The sequence below is a fragment of the Aquila chrysaetos genome, chromosome 5 (genome assembly GCF_900496995.4).
Source record: "Aquila chrysaetos chrysaetos chromosome 5, bAquChr1.4, whole genome shotgun sequence".
Lineage (NCBI taxonomy): Eukaryota > Metazoa > Chordata > Aves > Accipitriformes > Accipitridae > Aquila > Aquila chrysaetos.
This window is the reverse complement of record NC_044008.1, coordinates 44,129,179-44,143,274: the sequence shown is the minus strand read 5'-3', so window position 1 is coordinate 44,143,274 and position 14,096 is coordinate 44,129,179. Positions and strand designations below refer to the sequence as shown.

General features: G+C 38.6%; 1 protein-coding gene across 4 annotated transcripts in view; it reads right to left on the bottom strand.

Moving 5' to 3' along the window:
* APBA2 (amyloid beta precursor protein binding family A member 2) overlaps positions 1 to 14,096 on the bottom strand; it is a 110,972-nt gene that overhangs the window by 95,111 nt on the left and 1,765 nt on the right. Inside the window, exon 2 of one of the 4 annotated variants that reach the window (XM_030015725.2) lies at positions 11,600 to 11,683. The exons of the other annotated variants lie outside the window; for them this stretch is intronic. The gene's annotated coding sequence lies outside the window, so the exon portion shown is untranslated. The remainder of the gene's footprint in view (positions 1 to 11,599; positions 11,684 to 14,096) is intronic. 4 annotated transcript variants of the gene reach the window in all.

The following is a 14,096-nucleotide window of genomic DNA, read 5'->3' as shown; positions in this document are numbered from 1 at the left end:
CCTACATCTGTGAAACCTAACAGTGAACTCACAAAAATATCTGTCCCTTATGCTCAACAGAAAATAATTTAAGCAAACAAAGGATGAAAATCAGGGGTGCCAAAATGCTTTTCACTATTGGGTTGCTGGATACAGAGGACTTTGGTGGAATTGACTTGATTTAGTTGTAAAGAAAAATGGCCTACCACCCTACAATTTGCAATGCAAATTTCAGCACATTATTTAATGACGTTAAAAAAAAGCAATCTGCTATGGATGGATCATCCACAGTAACCAATATGTTGTGAGGATACCATCTTTTATCCTAAACTACGTTAGGTGGAGTTTTACATTTAGGATGTTGTAGCTCCTTTGAACTCGGGTTCTCTGCAGCTTAATTTGTATGTTGTACAGACAGATCTTTCAGTTTCCAAAAAAGTACCAAGCACTTACACAAATGTTTAAATCTTCCATGACAGCTGTAGATGCTTTGTACATCGAAGGACCAGGCTCTTATAACTCTATTAGGAAGAGTTAATTAGTAAGGTGAATATTTAGAGAAAGCCTATTTCCAATTCTATTTAAGGATCTATTTCCAAATGTTACTGTAGTATCACATTAGGGAAGATGTAAATTGGGTCAATCCAGACTGAGTTTTCTGAGATGTAAACTGTCTCTACTATTGTACTATCAATGCAAAGAATGACATTTGGAAAAAGTCTTCTCTTCACCAAGTCAGTCAAAAACACTTGACACAAAATTTGGTACCTAATTTGCCTATTTCATTCTTAATTGTTTGTAACAACCTGTATTTGGGTTTTTTTATGTCATTTATCTGTATCTGTGTACTCATATCTTTCTCCCAAATCAATCTCCCTCTGTCTTTCCATTTTAAAGGAACCAAATAGGTTCCTGTTATCTGCTTCATATTTATACCAGAATTCACAGATGTATGACATTAAGGGTATTTTTTTTCCAGGCATCTAGTTGAAAAGCAAGAATACATTTATGTATGTATTCATGTTCACATAGATCCAGGTATGTAGCTACATATATATGGAAAGCAGTTAACCCTCTTCTTGGTTACTCAGATACTTTACCAATGACTGCCTGTAATTTACAGACAGAAGAAGATGACAAAGTGCCAATTATGGAAAAGCTTTGAGCAGATAAGCAAATGACTATGGAGATTTCTACCCATGAAATTACAATACCAAAGACAGTGATCTTTTATTTTGGAGGATAGAGCTATGTTTTACCTTTTTTTTTTCCTTCCTCAATATCTTTTTTCCTAAACAGAAGATTTCAAAGCTTCATTTCTTTTCTGATGCTACATAAAGAACAAACATTCCTCTTTCAGTGAATAAACACTTTGAAGTCCCTGCTAACTTCCAAAATATGCCACTGTTTCTCTTTGGGGAGCAATGAAGCTGAGTGGAAGGGCAGAGGGGCAACTGGTGGTGGTTTATAGACTCCGACAGTAATCTTTGGTAAGGAGACAGAGTCAGCTCCAAGTACCAGTTTTAGGAAAGTCTTGAGGTTTCAGAGAGACAACTCATTGTTCAAGTGCTCTGCAAATACCAGTGACTGCTATAAAAGACCACTCTGCTCTTTGGAAAATAATGAAAAATACCTTCATGAATAGTTCAAAATGGAGAGTATGAAATAACAGCAAGGGTGAAGCACAATTTTTAAAGGGATTTTTCATCCTTTGGGATATAAGAGAACACTGCCTTCAAACGCAATACACACAATGTATGTGGGTGAAAAAATATGCAATTAGCCTGCAGTTAAAGGATTCTTTGAAAAAATGTGACTCTAGCTATCTCAACTGCCTACTCTAGTTTGAAGAAGTTTTTCAGTAAAGGTGGAGAAATCCTTTTCAAGAAATCTGCAGGCAAAGTTCAAGTGAAATCCTTGACTAAACAGACTTTTCTGTGCTGAAACTGTAGGGGTTAACTCTGTTGTCTAAAAGGCTCCACTTAAAGCCAGGAAGTCAGACATCATTAGGTGTCTAGGCTCTGATGCACAAGTCTTATCCCATCAGATCCTAATGGCTTGTAAAGGAGAGGAAGGCATGTGGATCTTGTCTAGCTGGAGAAGTTGTTGAGATTTGAAGAACTAAGCTTCCTCAGACAAAGTAGGGCAACAAAGTGCTGGTTTACTCCTGATCTTGGGTGGTTCTGATAAGAAGAGTAAGGGATTGAATATTAGTCTCTGACCATGTTTGGAAAAAGGCATCTTGATTTTATGTGATTGTCTGTAGCAACACAATGGAATCTTTACGATTCAAGGAAAAATCAAACAAGTCTGTTGCTGGGAGATGAAACCCCCATAGATGAATCACTTCTGAGCGTAGTTCCCCTTATAACATCAGCCTGCTGAAAAGTCTGAGGAAGCATTCATCTTCCTTTAGACCTTCATGATGATAACTCAATGTTTATCTCACTTTTGCCCAGTCATTTTAAGGAGAGCAACTGTTTCAAACACTGGAGACTCAAGATCCTGCCCTTTACAGGTGTGTGATAAAGCAGGTGTGAAATATTGTCATTATGCAAATGAAAGTAAACACAAAGATTAGAGCAGAAACTGTAGATCAGATTGGCGTGAGCCCTTGCCAGTTCATACTACACTGTTTATATCTTTTTAGACTACACCTCCTGAAGACTGTATGCATGTCATTCCTCCAGGCTCAATAACTACTTCAGGAAAGTACAGGAAACAACAGCTAGCTATCTCTTCTTTGTCTTCTCTGCCATCCTGTGCTCCGCTAGAGATGGGAACATTGAGAGTTCTAGTGATCTATCAAAATCCTAACTATTTGGAGACTTTAAGCCTGGCTTTTGGGTTTATTTTTTTCTTTTTCTTTGCAACACATGTAGAAAGACTTTCCCTATCAGTAATTGACAGGCTAAGTAGGCAATGCAGCACGGAACAAGAAGAAGGCTGAAAACTCACTGTTATGCAATATTCCAAGAAGTATTAATACAGCTTCAGCCATTCTCATTAGTAAGCATACCCTGTGGTTGAATAAGATGCAGTGTCCACAGGGTTAATCAGATCTACAGTTGGCCTAAACAAGAGATTTGTTTTAGACTGCAGCTGGCCTAACTGCAGTATGTAAACTAATGGTATCACATGGAAAAAAACACAGGTAACAGATCAGTCAGAAAAAAGGCATTAATCTTGCAGTGCAAGGTTGCTGTACCCCAGTACAAGGGAAGATTATAGCTGGGCAGCAGTATGGAAGACACCTACACACAGGAAGCCTCATGCTCTATATCTGCCTATTACCTTACTTGTGTCATATTGGTTATCAAAAGACTAGGGGAATATTAATGAAGCTTTAGAGATAGATAGATAGATATAAAAGCTAGTATGAAAACAAGAATTTCCCCTGCCTTTTATGTCATTTGTCATAAGATAATTCTAGTTTGCTTAATGCATTTAAATAAACAATATATTTCCTAGGCTCTCAGTAAATGTAGCTATGCACTTGGATAACACTTTCGAGAATTAATGTTTTTCCTTTCAAAATGAAATAGCTGACAGATAACTGAAACATCTTACCTGAGACATCACACTGGTACATTGTGGGTCAGTCTATTTCGTATTTATTTATGAATTTTTCAATTCAGTACTCTGCATCTCTCATCACTAAACATGCACTAAGCAGCTACTAAGGCAACCATGTAAATGGCAGTATGAGTCTTGCTAATACTTATTCTTCAGTGTTTTGATTATTTGTTCATAAATAGATTGGTTCATCTTCAACTGATGCTCAGGACAGTGTGTGTATAAATTTTGGTATCAGGTTTAGAATAAGTCTTGTCTACAGTTTTATATATATATAGATATATACACACACGACACAAAGTATTATGCCTGGCAGAATATGATGCTTAAAGAATACTACATATTATATAATTGTTTTGCTCATTGGGAAAGTCAAACATAGACTAGTTCCTCTAACAATTGGAAAAATTCCTATTTTTCTATCATTAAGTCAACTAGGTTTCATCTTTCTAAGCTTAATTATTATGGTCTGAACAACTACACCATGGCAGCCTCCTTGTGGTAACTAGAATTTCCTACGTTGCAAAGAGACATACAGCTATAGTCCTGCTGGGGCTGGTGGGACAATCTGGGGGACCGGAGTACTGCAGGGAAGTTTGTAGCTTTTAGCAAAATTGAAGTCTTGAAATACTGTTGAGCTGCACCCAGTTCAAATTAAAGGTTAGCTTCCAGCCACTTAAATTGCAAAGACACACCACAGTCCCTTAATAATAGAAGTTGCCCACAATTGTAAAACAACAACCTAACACTGTGCAGACCTTTCCTGGGCTTTCTCAATGGATTTTGGCAGGCACTTAGAAGGCTTCCCTGCAGGATACAACTTTGTACCACCATATACAGCCTAGCATTGCAAGGCTATAATCAACTGCTGTGCCCTTTGACACCTATCAGATTCAAGCCCTGAACAGTGACATAGTATTTTCCTTTCCATTTAATTCTTCATCTTGTATTTGCTACAGTAACAACTGTCAGCTGGGGGCAAATAAATCCTAAATTGTGTGTGTTGTGGAAAAGTCTGTTAATCAAGATTTCATTATGTTAAGTATTCTGCGGACATTCCTGCCACAGAGAGCTTAAAAATCTCTAAGTAAGTCTACAGGTGACAGATGAATGAAGCAGACTTTGGGGAGTTTGTTTAAAAAACAAAACCAAACACGTAGGCACCCCACACACTGACACAGTACTGCTCAAGAACAACAATGGAAATAGTGTAATAACTGCAAAGCCATCCTTTTATAGTCTCCATGGCAGAGAACTTTTTTCAACCTGCTATTCATATTTACACAGGCAAATTATTTAATACATTCATTTCTAAAGGTAATTATTTTTATATTCATAATTTAAGACAGCAAGAAGGTTAAAAGCAAAATTCAACTAAATAGAAAAACCAAATTAAGATTTTCCAGTTAGGTATATTTAAGCTATTTTAACTGATAATTATAGACATACCTATTACTCCAAGTTTTCAGTAAATGTTTGGTCTGTGTGTTATTGATTAAATCCAGTGTTTCACACCCTATCTCTACCATAATATGAGGTTATATTGGCTCTGTACCATGTTTTTACACTCTTGCAATATTCTTTTCCTCGATCAGATAAATGGAAACAAACCATCGAGTCTATTTAGATAGGTCTTTTGAGCAATGACAGTCCACTGCTGTCTTTGTAAATGCCTACCACAAAGGGGTCCTATACACTTAGTTGGCTCATAGACTCCACTACAATAAAGCCTGTTAATTTTTTTTTTTTCCCGAGCACCTCCATTTCATTCAGGATGCTACTATGTTATTTAGTTTAGTTCCACATGCATGGTAAACTTCAAACTTTACTGCTTAAAAAATTTCTGCTTGACTTTCCCCCATTGCTTGTCTTTATGATATGTGAGGGTCTCTGCAATCTTCAGCATGCTTCTTGTGATAGGGAGCCTGGCACGTAGCTGAGCAAGAGAAACCACTCCTGCTCAGCCTCACAGGCCTCACAGGATGGTCTGAAGAAGAGAGAAGGAGGAAGGACTACTACCAGTCCAGCCTGAGGAGATGACAGTCATTGTGTCAATAGGACCAACATGTTACAAGTTGTCAACCAGTCAGCTAGAGTCAACCTCAGTTGTCAGCCCCAGTTAAGAGTCACAAGTTCATCCAATCATGAGAGAGGTATCATCTTAAAGGCAATACGGATTTCATCCTGTCAAAAGACAAGATTCATTGTGCCGGAACATGGGGAGGGTGGGAGACTTAGAGCAGCAGTATACAGATTTCATGTTTCCCAACCTTGCAATAGTATCTATCAGTAACCACGGTAGGTTACTACATTACCTTAATTACTACATTAATTTAAGTAGGATTATCATTACATAGATGAAAATATGTAACACTGCAGACTACTCACTGATAAAACAGCTGGTTCAGAAACTCTGGATGGCATTTGGCTTGCTTATATTTATTATGAATGGTTTGTTAAGTACTATCAGAACAAAAACCAATAACTTAAGCTTATGTCATTCAAACAGATGCTGGTTACTATTAAGGAACTTATTTCCACTACAACTGCTATAGCACTGCCAATCTCAAGAATTCCAAAATTATTTAAAGGTATCATATTGTCCACAGATGTTTAAAATACACAGTCACAGTTTCTTCCTTCCTGGAGCCTGTATGAGTTGAAACTCGAAGCTGCAATTCTCACACACCAGCAGCTGGAGCCTTAACTAAACCATGAAATATCGTAAGACTCCCAACACTAAAAAGTGTTAACAAATCTAAGTTAAATCAATGTTGGCTCAAGAATAAGCCAGAGATTTTACTAAATTGTGATTTAAAACCTCCAAAACAAATACATAGATATGCATGGGGAAGAAAAAAAAATACTGTCACAAAGGGCTAGTAGCACTGTAATAAATACACCCCACCTCCCCCCAGTTTTCCCTCATTCATGTCTTTAGGAAGCAAAGCATACATTACTAAGGTTCTTTACTATGTTTTGTACGAAGTACCTTCTCATGAAGCAAATCATTCTTGTACCAAAATGTGAGAAAGATGTATGTATGACAGAAAGCAGATCAGATAATAGTTTGTTATTCTCCTAAATGCTATGGTACAAAGCAAGAACCAGGTTAAGATAGTACTGTGGATAAAGCTTTAGGCAACCATTCCGGAGATCTTGGTATTTTTCCTGGTTCAGTCACTCAGCAGGGTGAATGATTCTGGGCAAGTCATTTCAGTGACTCCCTATCTGTAAAACAGGGCCATCAAATTTATTTCCTTTGCTTTGACACTTTCTGATAAGAATTTCAAAAGCTAAATCTTACCTAGCATGACAGTACAAAAGAATTACAGTACTAATGTATACATCTTACGCTGCAACAAAACTGACACGAGGTTATTCATCCCAAGATTAATAAAATCTTAACAGCACTTTTTTTTCCCCCAAATCATTATTTCTAATTAGATCATCTGCTAGTTGGTGCATCCAGTTATGATGCATAGGAGTTGAGTAATAAATGGAGGACAAATATCAGATGAAACACATGCTGTAGAGATAATTTATTATCACTGCAGATAGGTGTGGAATAGATGTGCTAAAAACCCTAAGGCGCTCTCTTCCCAAGTACTGAAAACAGCAAGTATCACAACAGATACCTTCTGGGCCTTTTACTTAGGGAAGAACAGAGAGAGATTTCCACCTACCATTGAAAACACAAAGAAAAACCCTTTATTATTTAAAACAAAACCAAAACCAACACAATTGACTTATAGGCACACTCCTGATACCACAGAGATATTTTCATGGCAACTCTTCCATCAAGAAAGCAGGTAGTCATTTACCAGGAATGAAGAATTCTGCCATCAATAACCTTCACAATATTGGAATCAGAAATGCATTGCAAATCAGTATTTACTAGGAAGTGTTCCCCTCCACTGCTCATTTTATGCTTCTGATGCAGCACTGAGCATGGAGTTTCTAGTCACCAACAGAATTCCTTCCCTTTCTGTCATCCAGTATGCAACAGCTCTTATCTCCTGGGCCATAATATGTCAAATACTTCTACATAATTAAAGCCACACTGATTGACTGGCTAAGAATATCACAGGGATAAGTTTCTTTTTAAAGCTGCCTTACCTCTAATCAAGAGTTGTCTTCCAGTAAAACAAGATTTTGTGCCCAAAAGGACATTTTATTTATATATATATACACACACACATATACATGAAAATAACATTCCTTTCTCCTCCACAACCCAGCAATAACAAGAAAATATCATTATACTCTGATTTCCCTTTGTAATGCTAAATCAGAGACTACGAAGGATGGCAAGAGGCACTTACTGAGGTAGGCAAAATGCACATTTTTGTTAAGTATTGAAGCTATAATTTATATTCTTCCCCTGATATAAACCTTCATTGCACTACCAAACAGAACCATATTTCCATATTTCATTGGTTCGTTCATCTCTGAGATTTGTTATTATGGTGGGGTTTATTTAGGAAAAAAAATAAAAATCTGTAGGGGTCAAAAATACATGAACAAATTGGTGACAAGGCATAAGCCTTGTCAGGCTATTTTATATTTTAATGTACTGTTAACAGTTCATTCTTTTTAAATGCAAATCTGTTAAGGGTAGATTTAAATATCAAGGCAAGCAATTCTGGTAGCATGGCAACAACATGCTATGCTGCATAGTAAGAATCTGGAACCGAGGCAAGTCTGCTTCTTTCCCATACTGGATCAGTTTATAAGAGTAGAAATATTTGTGTTCTTTGTGTAACTGCCTTTATGACTATTCTGACATTAGTAGTTGTACTGGTCTTTGAAACTCAAGACAGCACAGCAACCCTGTGAAACTTGGTAGCAGTCAGGATGGCCATCCTTAACAGACTGAAAAAAAAAAAAAAGGATATGCTTAGTAACAGTGTTTATACAAGATTTCATTCCCAGGAGAGAGATTTGGTGTGGATTTGAGTATAGCAGCTCTGAAGCAATCTTGGTTCTGAACGAGAAACAAGCAATCCCATCTCCATGCACTCTCCCTGAAATGTTGAAAAGGCATCTCTCTTGGCTTTTAGAGTATGAGGTTTGAGGCCTATTTTAAGATTTGACTAAACCAAAGGGGTGCACTTGCCCTTGCACTGAAATGATATTTTTGTGGTAGCTGGTATCAGTGATTCTAGAGAGTAATGTCAATTGCGTGATGTCATTTCACTCTTGGTGACAGGGGAGGGAAAAAAAAATTAAAATCCTATGTCATTCCAGAACAGAATCTGGTCTATGCAACTCATTCTCTTCAGTTGTTCCAGTTGCTGCAGTAACCAGGCACTCAGGAATATATTACCATTTTGCTGTAGCAGGAAAAGGCAAAGTTAACTAGCACTTCTAAGACTCCCTAGAAAGACAGGCTAACCAATCAAGTACAGCAGACGATCTTCTGATTTTGAAGGGCACAGTGGGTGACAGAAAGTCCACCCAAGTACCTTTGTTTCTGTCTAGTGCATGAAGACAGCAAATATGTGGTTCTTTCTCTCACATAAAGATCAGTTATTTCACTGAACCTGAACACTGAATGCCAAACACAGCCACCCCTTCTGTGAGGTTCTTATAATACTGTTTAGATAGGTGCTGCCCTTGTGGAACTTGGGATTCTCACCCTATGTTACAGCTTGTATAAAGGGGAAAAAATGCTGTTTAGAAATACTTGTCTAAATGTTTTTGGAATAATTGAGCACCAAAAAAAGACAGACTTGGAGCCTGATTTTTTTGTTCCTTAGTAGTTGTTTACCCTGGTTTAATGCAGACAACACACTGATGACTTCATAGTCTTGTGTTTCATACAATTTGCAGCAGGTATCACCTTGATTTTGGAACTGCAGCTAATGTTTCATCCAGACTCCCTACTTCTATCTAAACATACACTCTTTTGGAGCCTACACTTCAAAGATTCCTGTCACTTCTCTTCCTCCTCAGGGAATTTTCATATACAGACACACCACTATCACCACCAACAATACAGATGTCTTGTTTCCCCTCCTTCTTCTTTCCCTCCTTCCTTCCTCCCATGTTCTCTTGCTTTCTGATATGCTAGTTTTATTTCTCTAACCAGTTTAGAACTCCTAAAGTAAGTCAGCACTTACAGGTCTACAATTCTCTCCCTGATGTAGAAGATGAGCTTTCTCCAAGTTTTATTACCATAACCCCTTCAAAAGTGCCTGCCCTGTCACAAATGCTTTGAGCTGGTTCCACCTGGCTTTTGATGCACTTTGTTTCTTCCTTAGTATGAAATGCTGTAATAACTTAATCTTCCCCGTGATTGAGGATTTCTGGGTGCTACAGTGTCACTTTGCATGAGACCAGTGGTCTTTTGTATGGCAGGATGCCTAAGGAGTCCCTTCCAGGGGCCCTTAAGAGATCTGTCCATGTGATTCTCCCAAAGATAGGCACAGTATGTTTGTGGGGAATTGAGGTGACATTGTCACTGCTGTCTGTTGCTAGTTTGTAGTGCAACTAATGTTTACATCAACTGTTACAACCCCAAGATACACAAGGTCTTCTACATTTATTCCTATGCCTCCTGCAGCAGCTTATCCAGAGGAGCAGACCACACAGTGATCCCAGGGGATCATTCTGATGTCAGTCCTAAAACCTCAGCTGAATGAAGCTCTTTCTGTGGACTCAGGCTCTTAACACAGCGAGATGGAATGATGAAAGCCTATACATAAGAATATGAATTCTCCATCTCTGTTTATCTGCTAAAATATGAATTTTCTGTTCAATTTTTACTGGAATTACTATCTCACTAAATCCCCCAGAGAACCCTGCAGTGTCATACTAAGATAATCACTTGGCTGAAACTCACAACAAATCCAAAGCGGAACAACTGGAAAGCAGAGATGACTCTTCTACAGTCACTGCAAGAAAAATACCCGACTGGAGAAAATGGAAATGAACCCAAAAAGCCCTATGTTCCTGTGTTAGACATCACTTGGCATTCTGCACGCCAGTGGTCAAGCACCCAGATCTGCACACCTACCAGAACAGTGTCGCCACTCGTGGTTAGTGTTACAAAACTATTATGTTGGGTTGTGAGCTGTTTGTTTGTTGGGGTTTTTTTAAGATGTTGCATATTCATGACGGTAAGAAGTAAATTGTCTGCTATGACCACATTACTAAATCTTAGCTAAATCTAACCACAGTACTGAGATGAAAGAATTTCACTAAATTCTTCAAGCATTAGATCCTGTGAACCCTTCACACACAAAGACAGATGACATATAAAAGAAAAACTTGCAAGGTCAGGCCTCTCTCTTGTAGAAACTTTTAGGAATAAAACCAGCAGATTTCACTCTTTGAAAATGATCGGGGTTATTGTACAATTGACTTGGGCAGAGGAACTTCTCCAAAGGTTGTAGTTGACAAGGGCATCTGTGAGGGGGATCTCTCAGAAAGTAAAAGGAAAGACAGAAGTCTGGAAATAATGCTAGCTGGTGACATGCTCACAAATATTCCTAACTTCGATGTACAACACGAAATTCAAAAACTACTTCATTCAATTAATAGAATGGGAATATCCAACCTGCCTTCTAAGTAATAAAACAACAACAAGTTATTACTGTGTGGCCGAATCTTCATTACTAAGTCTGTAACCAGAAGGGCCATCTTCTGAAGGAAACTTCATTTTAATAGTTCACAACAGAAAACTACCCCAAGATACTCCTCTGTGCAGCTCCCACTGGTACTCCAGGTGGGTATCAGTGGATATCTGCATTGCAGAAGTACTGCTATTTGAAAATCCTTATCTAGACTCCAAGTCTCACACTGGTTATAACTGACAAATTTGACCATTCCAAGACTTTTTGTATACCTTTTTGCCAACTTTCCTTTCCTCTTCATTTCTATTTCAAAAGAAAATGATCCTTCATGCACAAGTATACTTCAGAGTACGCATCTCCAGCAGTATTTCACGCAACCTTCTTGTCATCCCTACCTACATGGCTTCTAGTTCTCCCTCTTTTGCTTAGGTGGAAGTACCTATTAATCACAGAGTTTTCCATACCAGTCTCTGCTCAGCTCTAACTTACTCCTCTTGAAGTGCAAGTCACCTTCCTCTGCTGCAGCAGGTGAATGAAGACAGTAAGTACTGCAATAAAAAAGGAATGTCATGTACTCAAATGACAATGCATTCACCTACCAGCATCAGAAACAAACAGTTCATTCCATATGTGTTTTTACCAGTTGTATAAGACCTTTCTTCTGGAAAACAGTATCAGTAGACAAGATAAGACTTAAGTTCAGACAAAAATGAGAATTGGAATGAAATCCCTCTTCTCATAGATGCCATAATAAAGCCTAAGTGCTGCATGTTCTGCTCCTGCAGGCAGCACAAGCCTAAAACACCGAACACTTCAAGAAACACATGGTGCTTTCTTGAGCTGCTTTTCACACAGCTCTCAAGGGAAAATGGGTCCTCAGGAAAAAAAAGAAAAAAATCGTACATTTTAATGCTCTCTTCAGTAGACTAAAAGCATTTGCAAGTATCCAAAGTACTTATAATGAACATTTGACTCAGCAATTGCATGTTTTGTGGAGTGTCTAAAAACTAGTGAATTCTGATTCTGCTTTCAGCTCTTCCTCTTAACTTGTGAAGTGCCTGTGACTGCATCAGTCCTTTATTGTCTCCAGCTATAAGAACCACCATTATGTCTCTTCCACTAATGTTGCAAGGCTTTAATTGCCTCACAGGAGTGCCAAAAGATACTACGTAGAAAGGTTCTTGCTTTTAAGAAGTATGTTCTTCATTTTGTTTATATCTACATTAAAATAAAAATATTTCAAGCAAATATCTCTTCCTTAGGAGGCCTATAGTAAGGTATTAGTTTGTACTAATAGTAATGTATTATTACATGGGTAATAGAGGCCAATGTGTCATACTGATATTATACTCTATCTTTGCTGAGAATCATGGATTAGCCCTAGAATGGGAGCTCTAGTTCTTTCTAAAAAAATTCTGCCTTCTGGAAACATGTCTGCTTCTTGCATCACGTATGGATAGGCACAAACATACAACTGTTCATAGGATCATAGAATAATTCAGGTTGGAAAGAATGTTGGAGGTCTCTTGTCCAGCCTCTTGTCCTGTTCAAACCAGGGTCATCAGTGAGGCCTGACCAGGTTGCTCAGGGCATTATCCAGTCTGGTTTTAAAAACCTCCAAGGATGGAGACGACAACCTCTCTGGGCTACCTGTTCCCATGTATGATTGTCCTTGTGGGGCAAAAGATTTTGTTTATATCCAGTCTGAACCTCTCATTTCAACACATGCCTATTGTCTCTCATTCTCTGTCACACACCGCTGTGATGAGTCTGGCTCCACTTCCCTGAAGACCTCCTTATAAGTACTGGAAGGCTGCTGTTAGGTCCCCCCAAAGCCTCCCCTTCTGCAGGCTGAGCAAGTCCCCCTCCCTCACCCTCTCCTCACAGAGCCTGACCTCCAGCCCCAACCACTTTGGTGGCCTCTGCAGAACTCCAGTTCATTAGTATCTTCCTTGTAAAAGGGGGGGACCAAAACCAGACACAGTATTATAGATGCAGTCTACTGAATGATGAGTAGAGGGGGATAATTACTTCCCTTGATCTACTGGCTGCATTCTTGTTCATACAGACCAGGATACTCCTGGCTATCTTTGTTGCCAGGGTACGTGGCTGGTTCACATGCAGCTTGCTGTTCACCAGGACCTCTGGGCCTTCTTGGCAGGGCTGCTCCCCAGCCTCTATTGTTGCAATGGCTTAAAGCATGAAAGCATTGCCTTGTTTCTTTAAACACAGGTTACAAGGGAAATGGATATAAAAAGTCTGCAAAAGCACCTAAAACCTGATGTATTCAAAGGCTACAACCAAGATTTTGTTCTGGACAAAACCAAGATCTTCTGTATTTCTCTCTGTGAGCTGCAGCCTGGAACAGATCACTTCTTGCTAGATTTCTCTATCTTCAGCACAGGAATATAAACTGGAAGAGGTTTAAACCCTGGTTATTTTCACAAATTATTTCCTAGCAAATGTTCTTATCAGAACAGCTGGAGAGATGGTAAAATTATGTTTCTTGAAGTGGCTTCTCATGTTCACAGCCTTAAGCAAAGGTCACTTTTTAAAGACATAGCTTCTATTTAAATTCATGTCCAGTCTCCAACCTGAACTGGCATTAACCAAGTAACTGCACAAAAAATGCTTTTCGAGATTCTTCCTTAGAATCATAAGACTTGGACCAAAAGAACTGAGCAGCTATGGCCTTTTCAAGAACACTTTTCCTTTACGATCAGTGGATTAAGGGGAAGCAGTAATGCAGCTGCTGATTACAGGCAACGCTGCATTTTTAAAAATAGCTTTAGATATTTCCAAGTGCAGATAAGGGCTAAACTATCAGAGACTTTAGGTTCAGGAAGCCTGACAATCAAGGTTTACGAGGGCAAGTCTGCAGCCTGAAATCCTATGAGCCCAAAGTGGAGTAAGGACAGTGGCTTCCCCTTTAGTAGTTTAGTACTCATAGAACAACATATG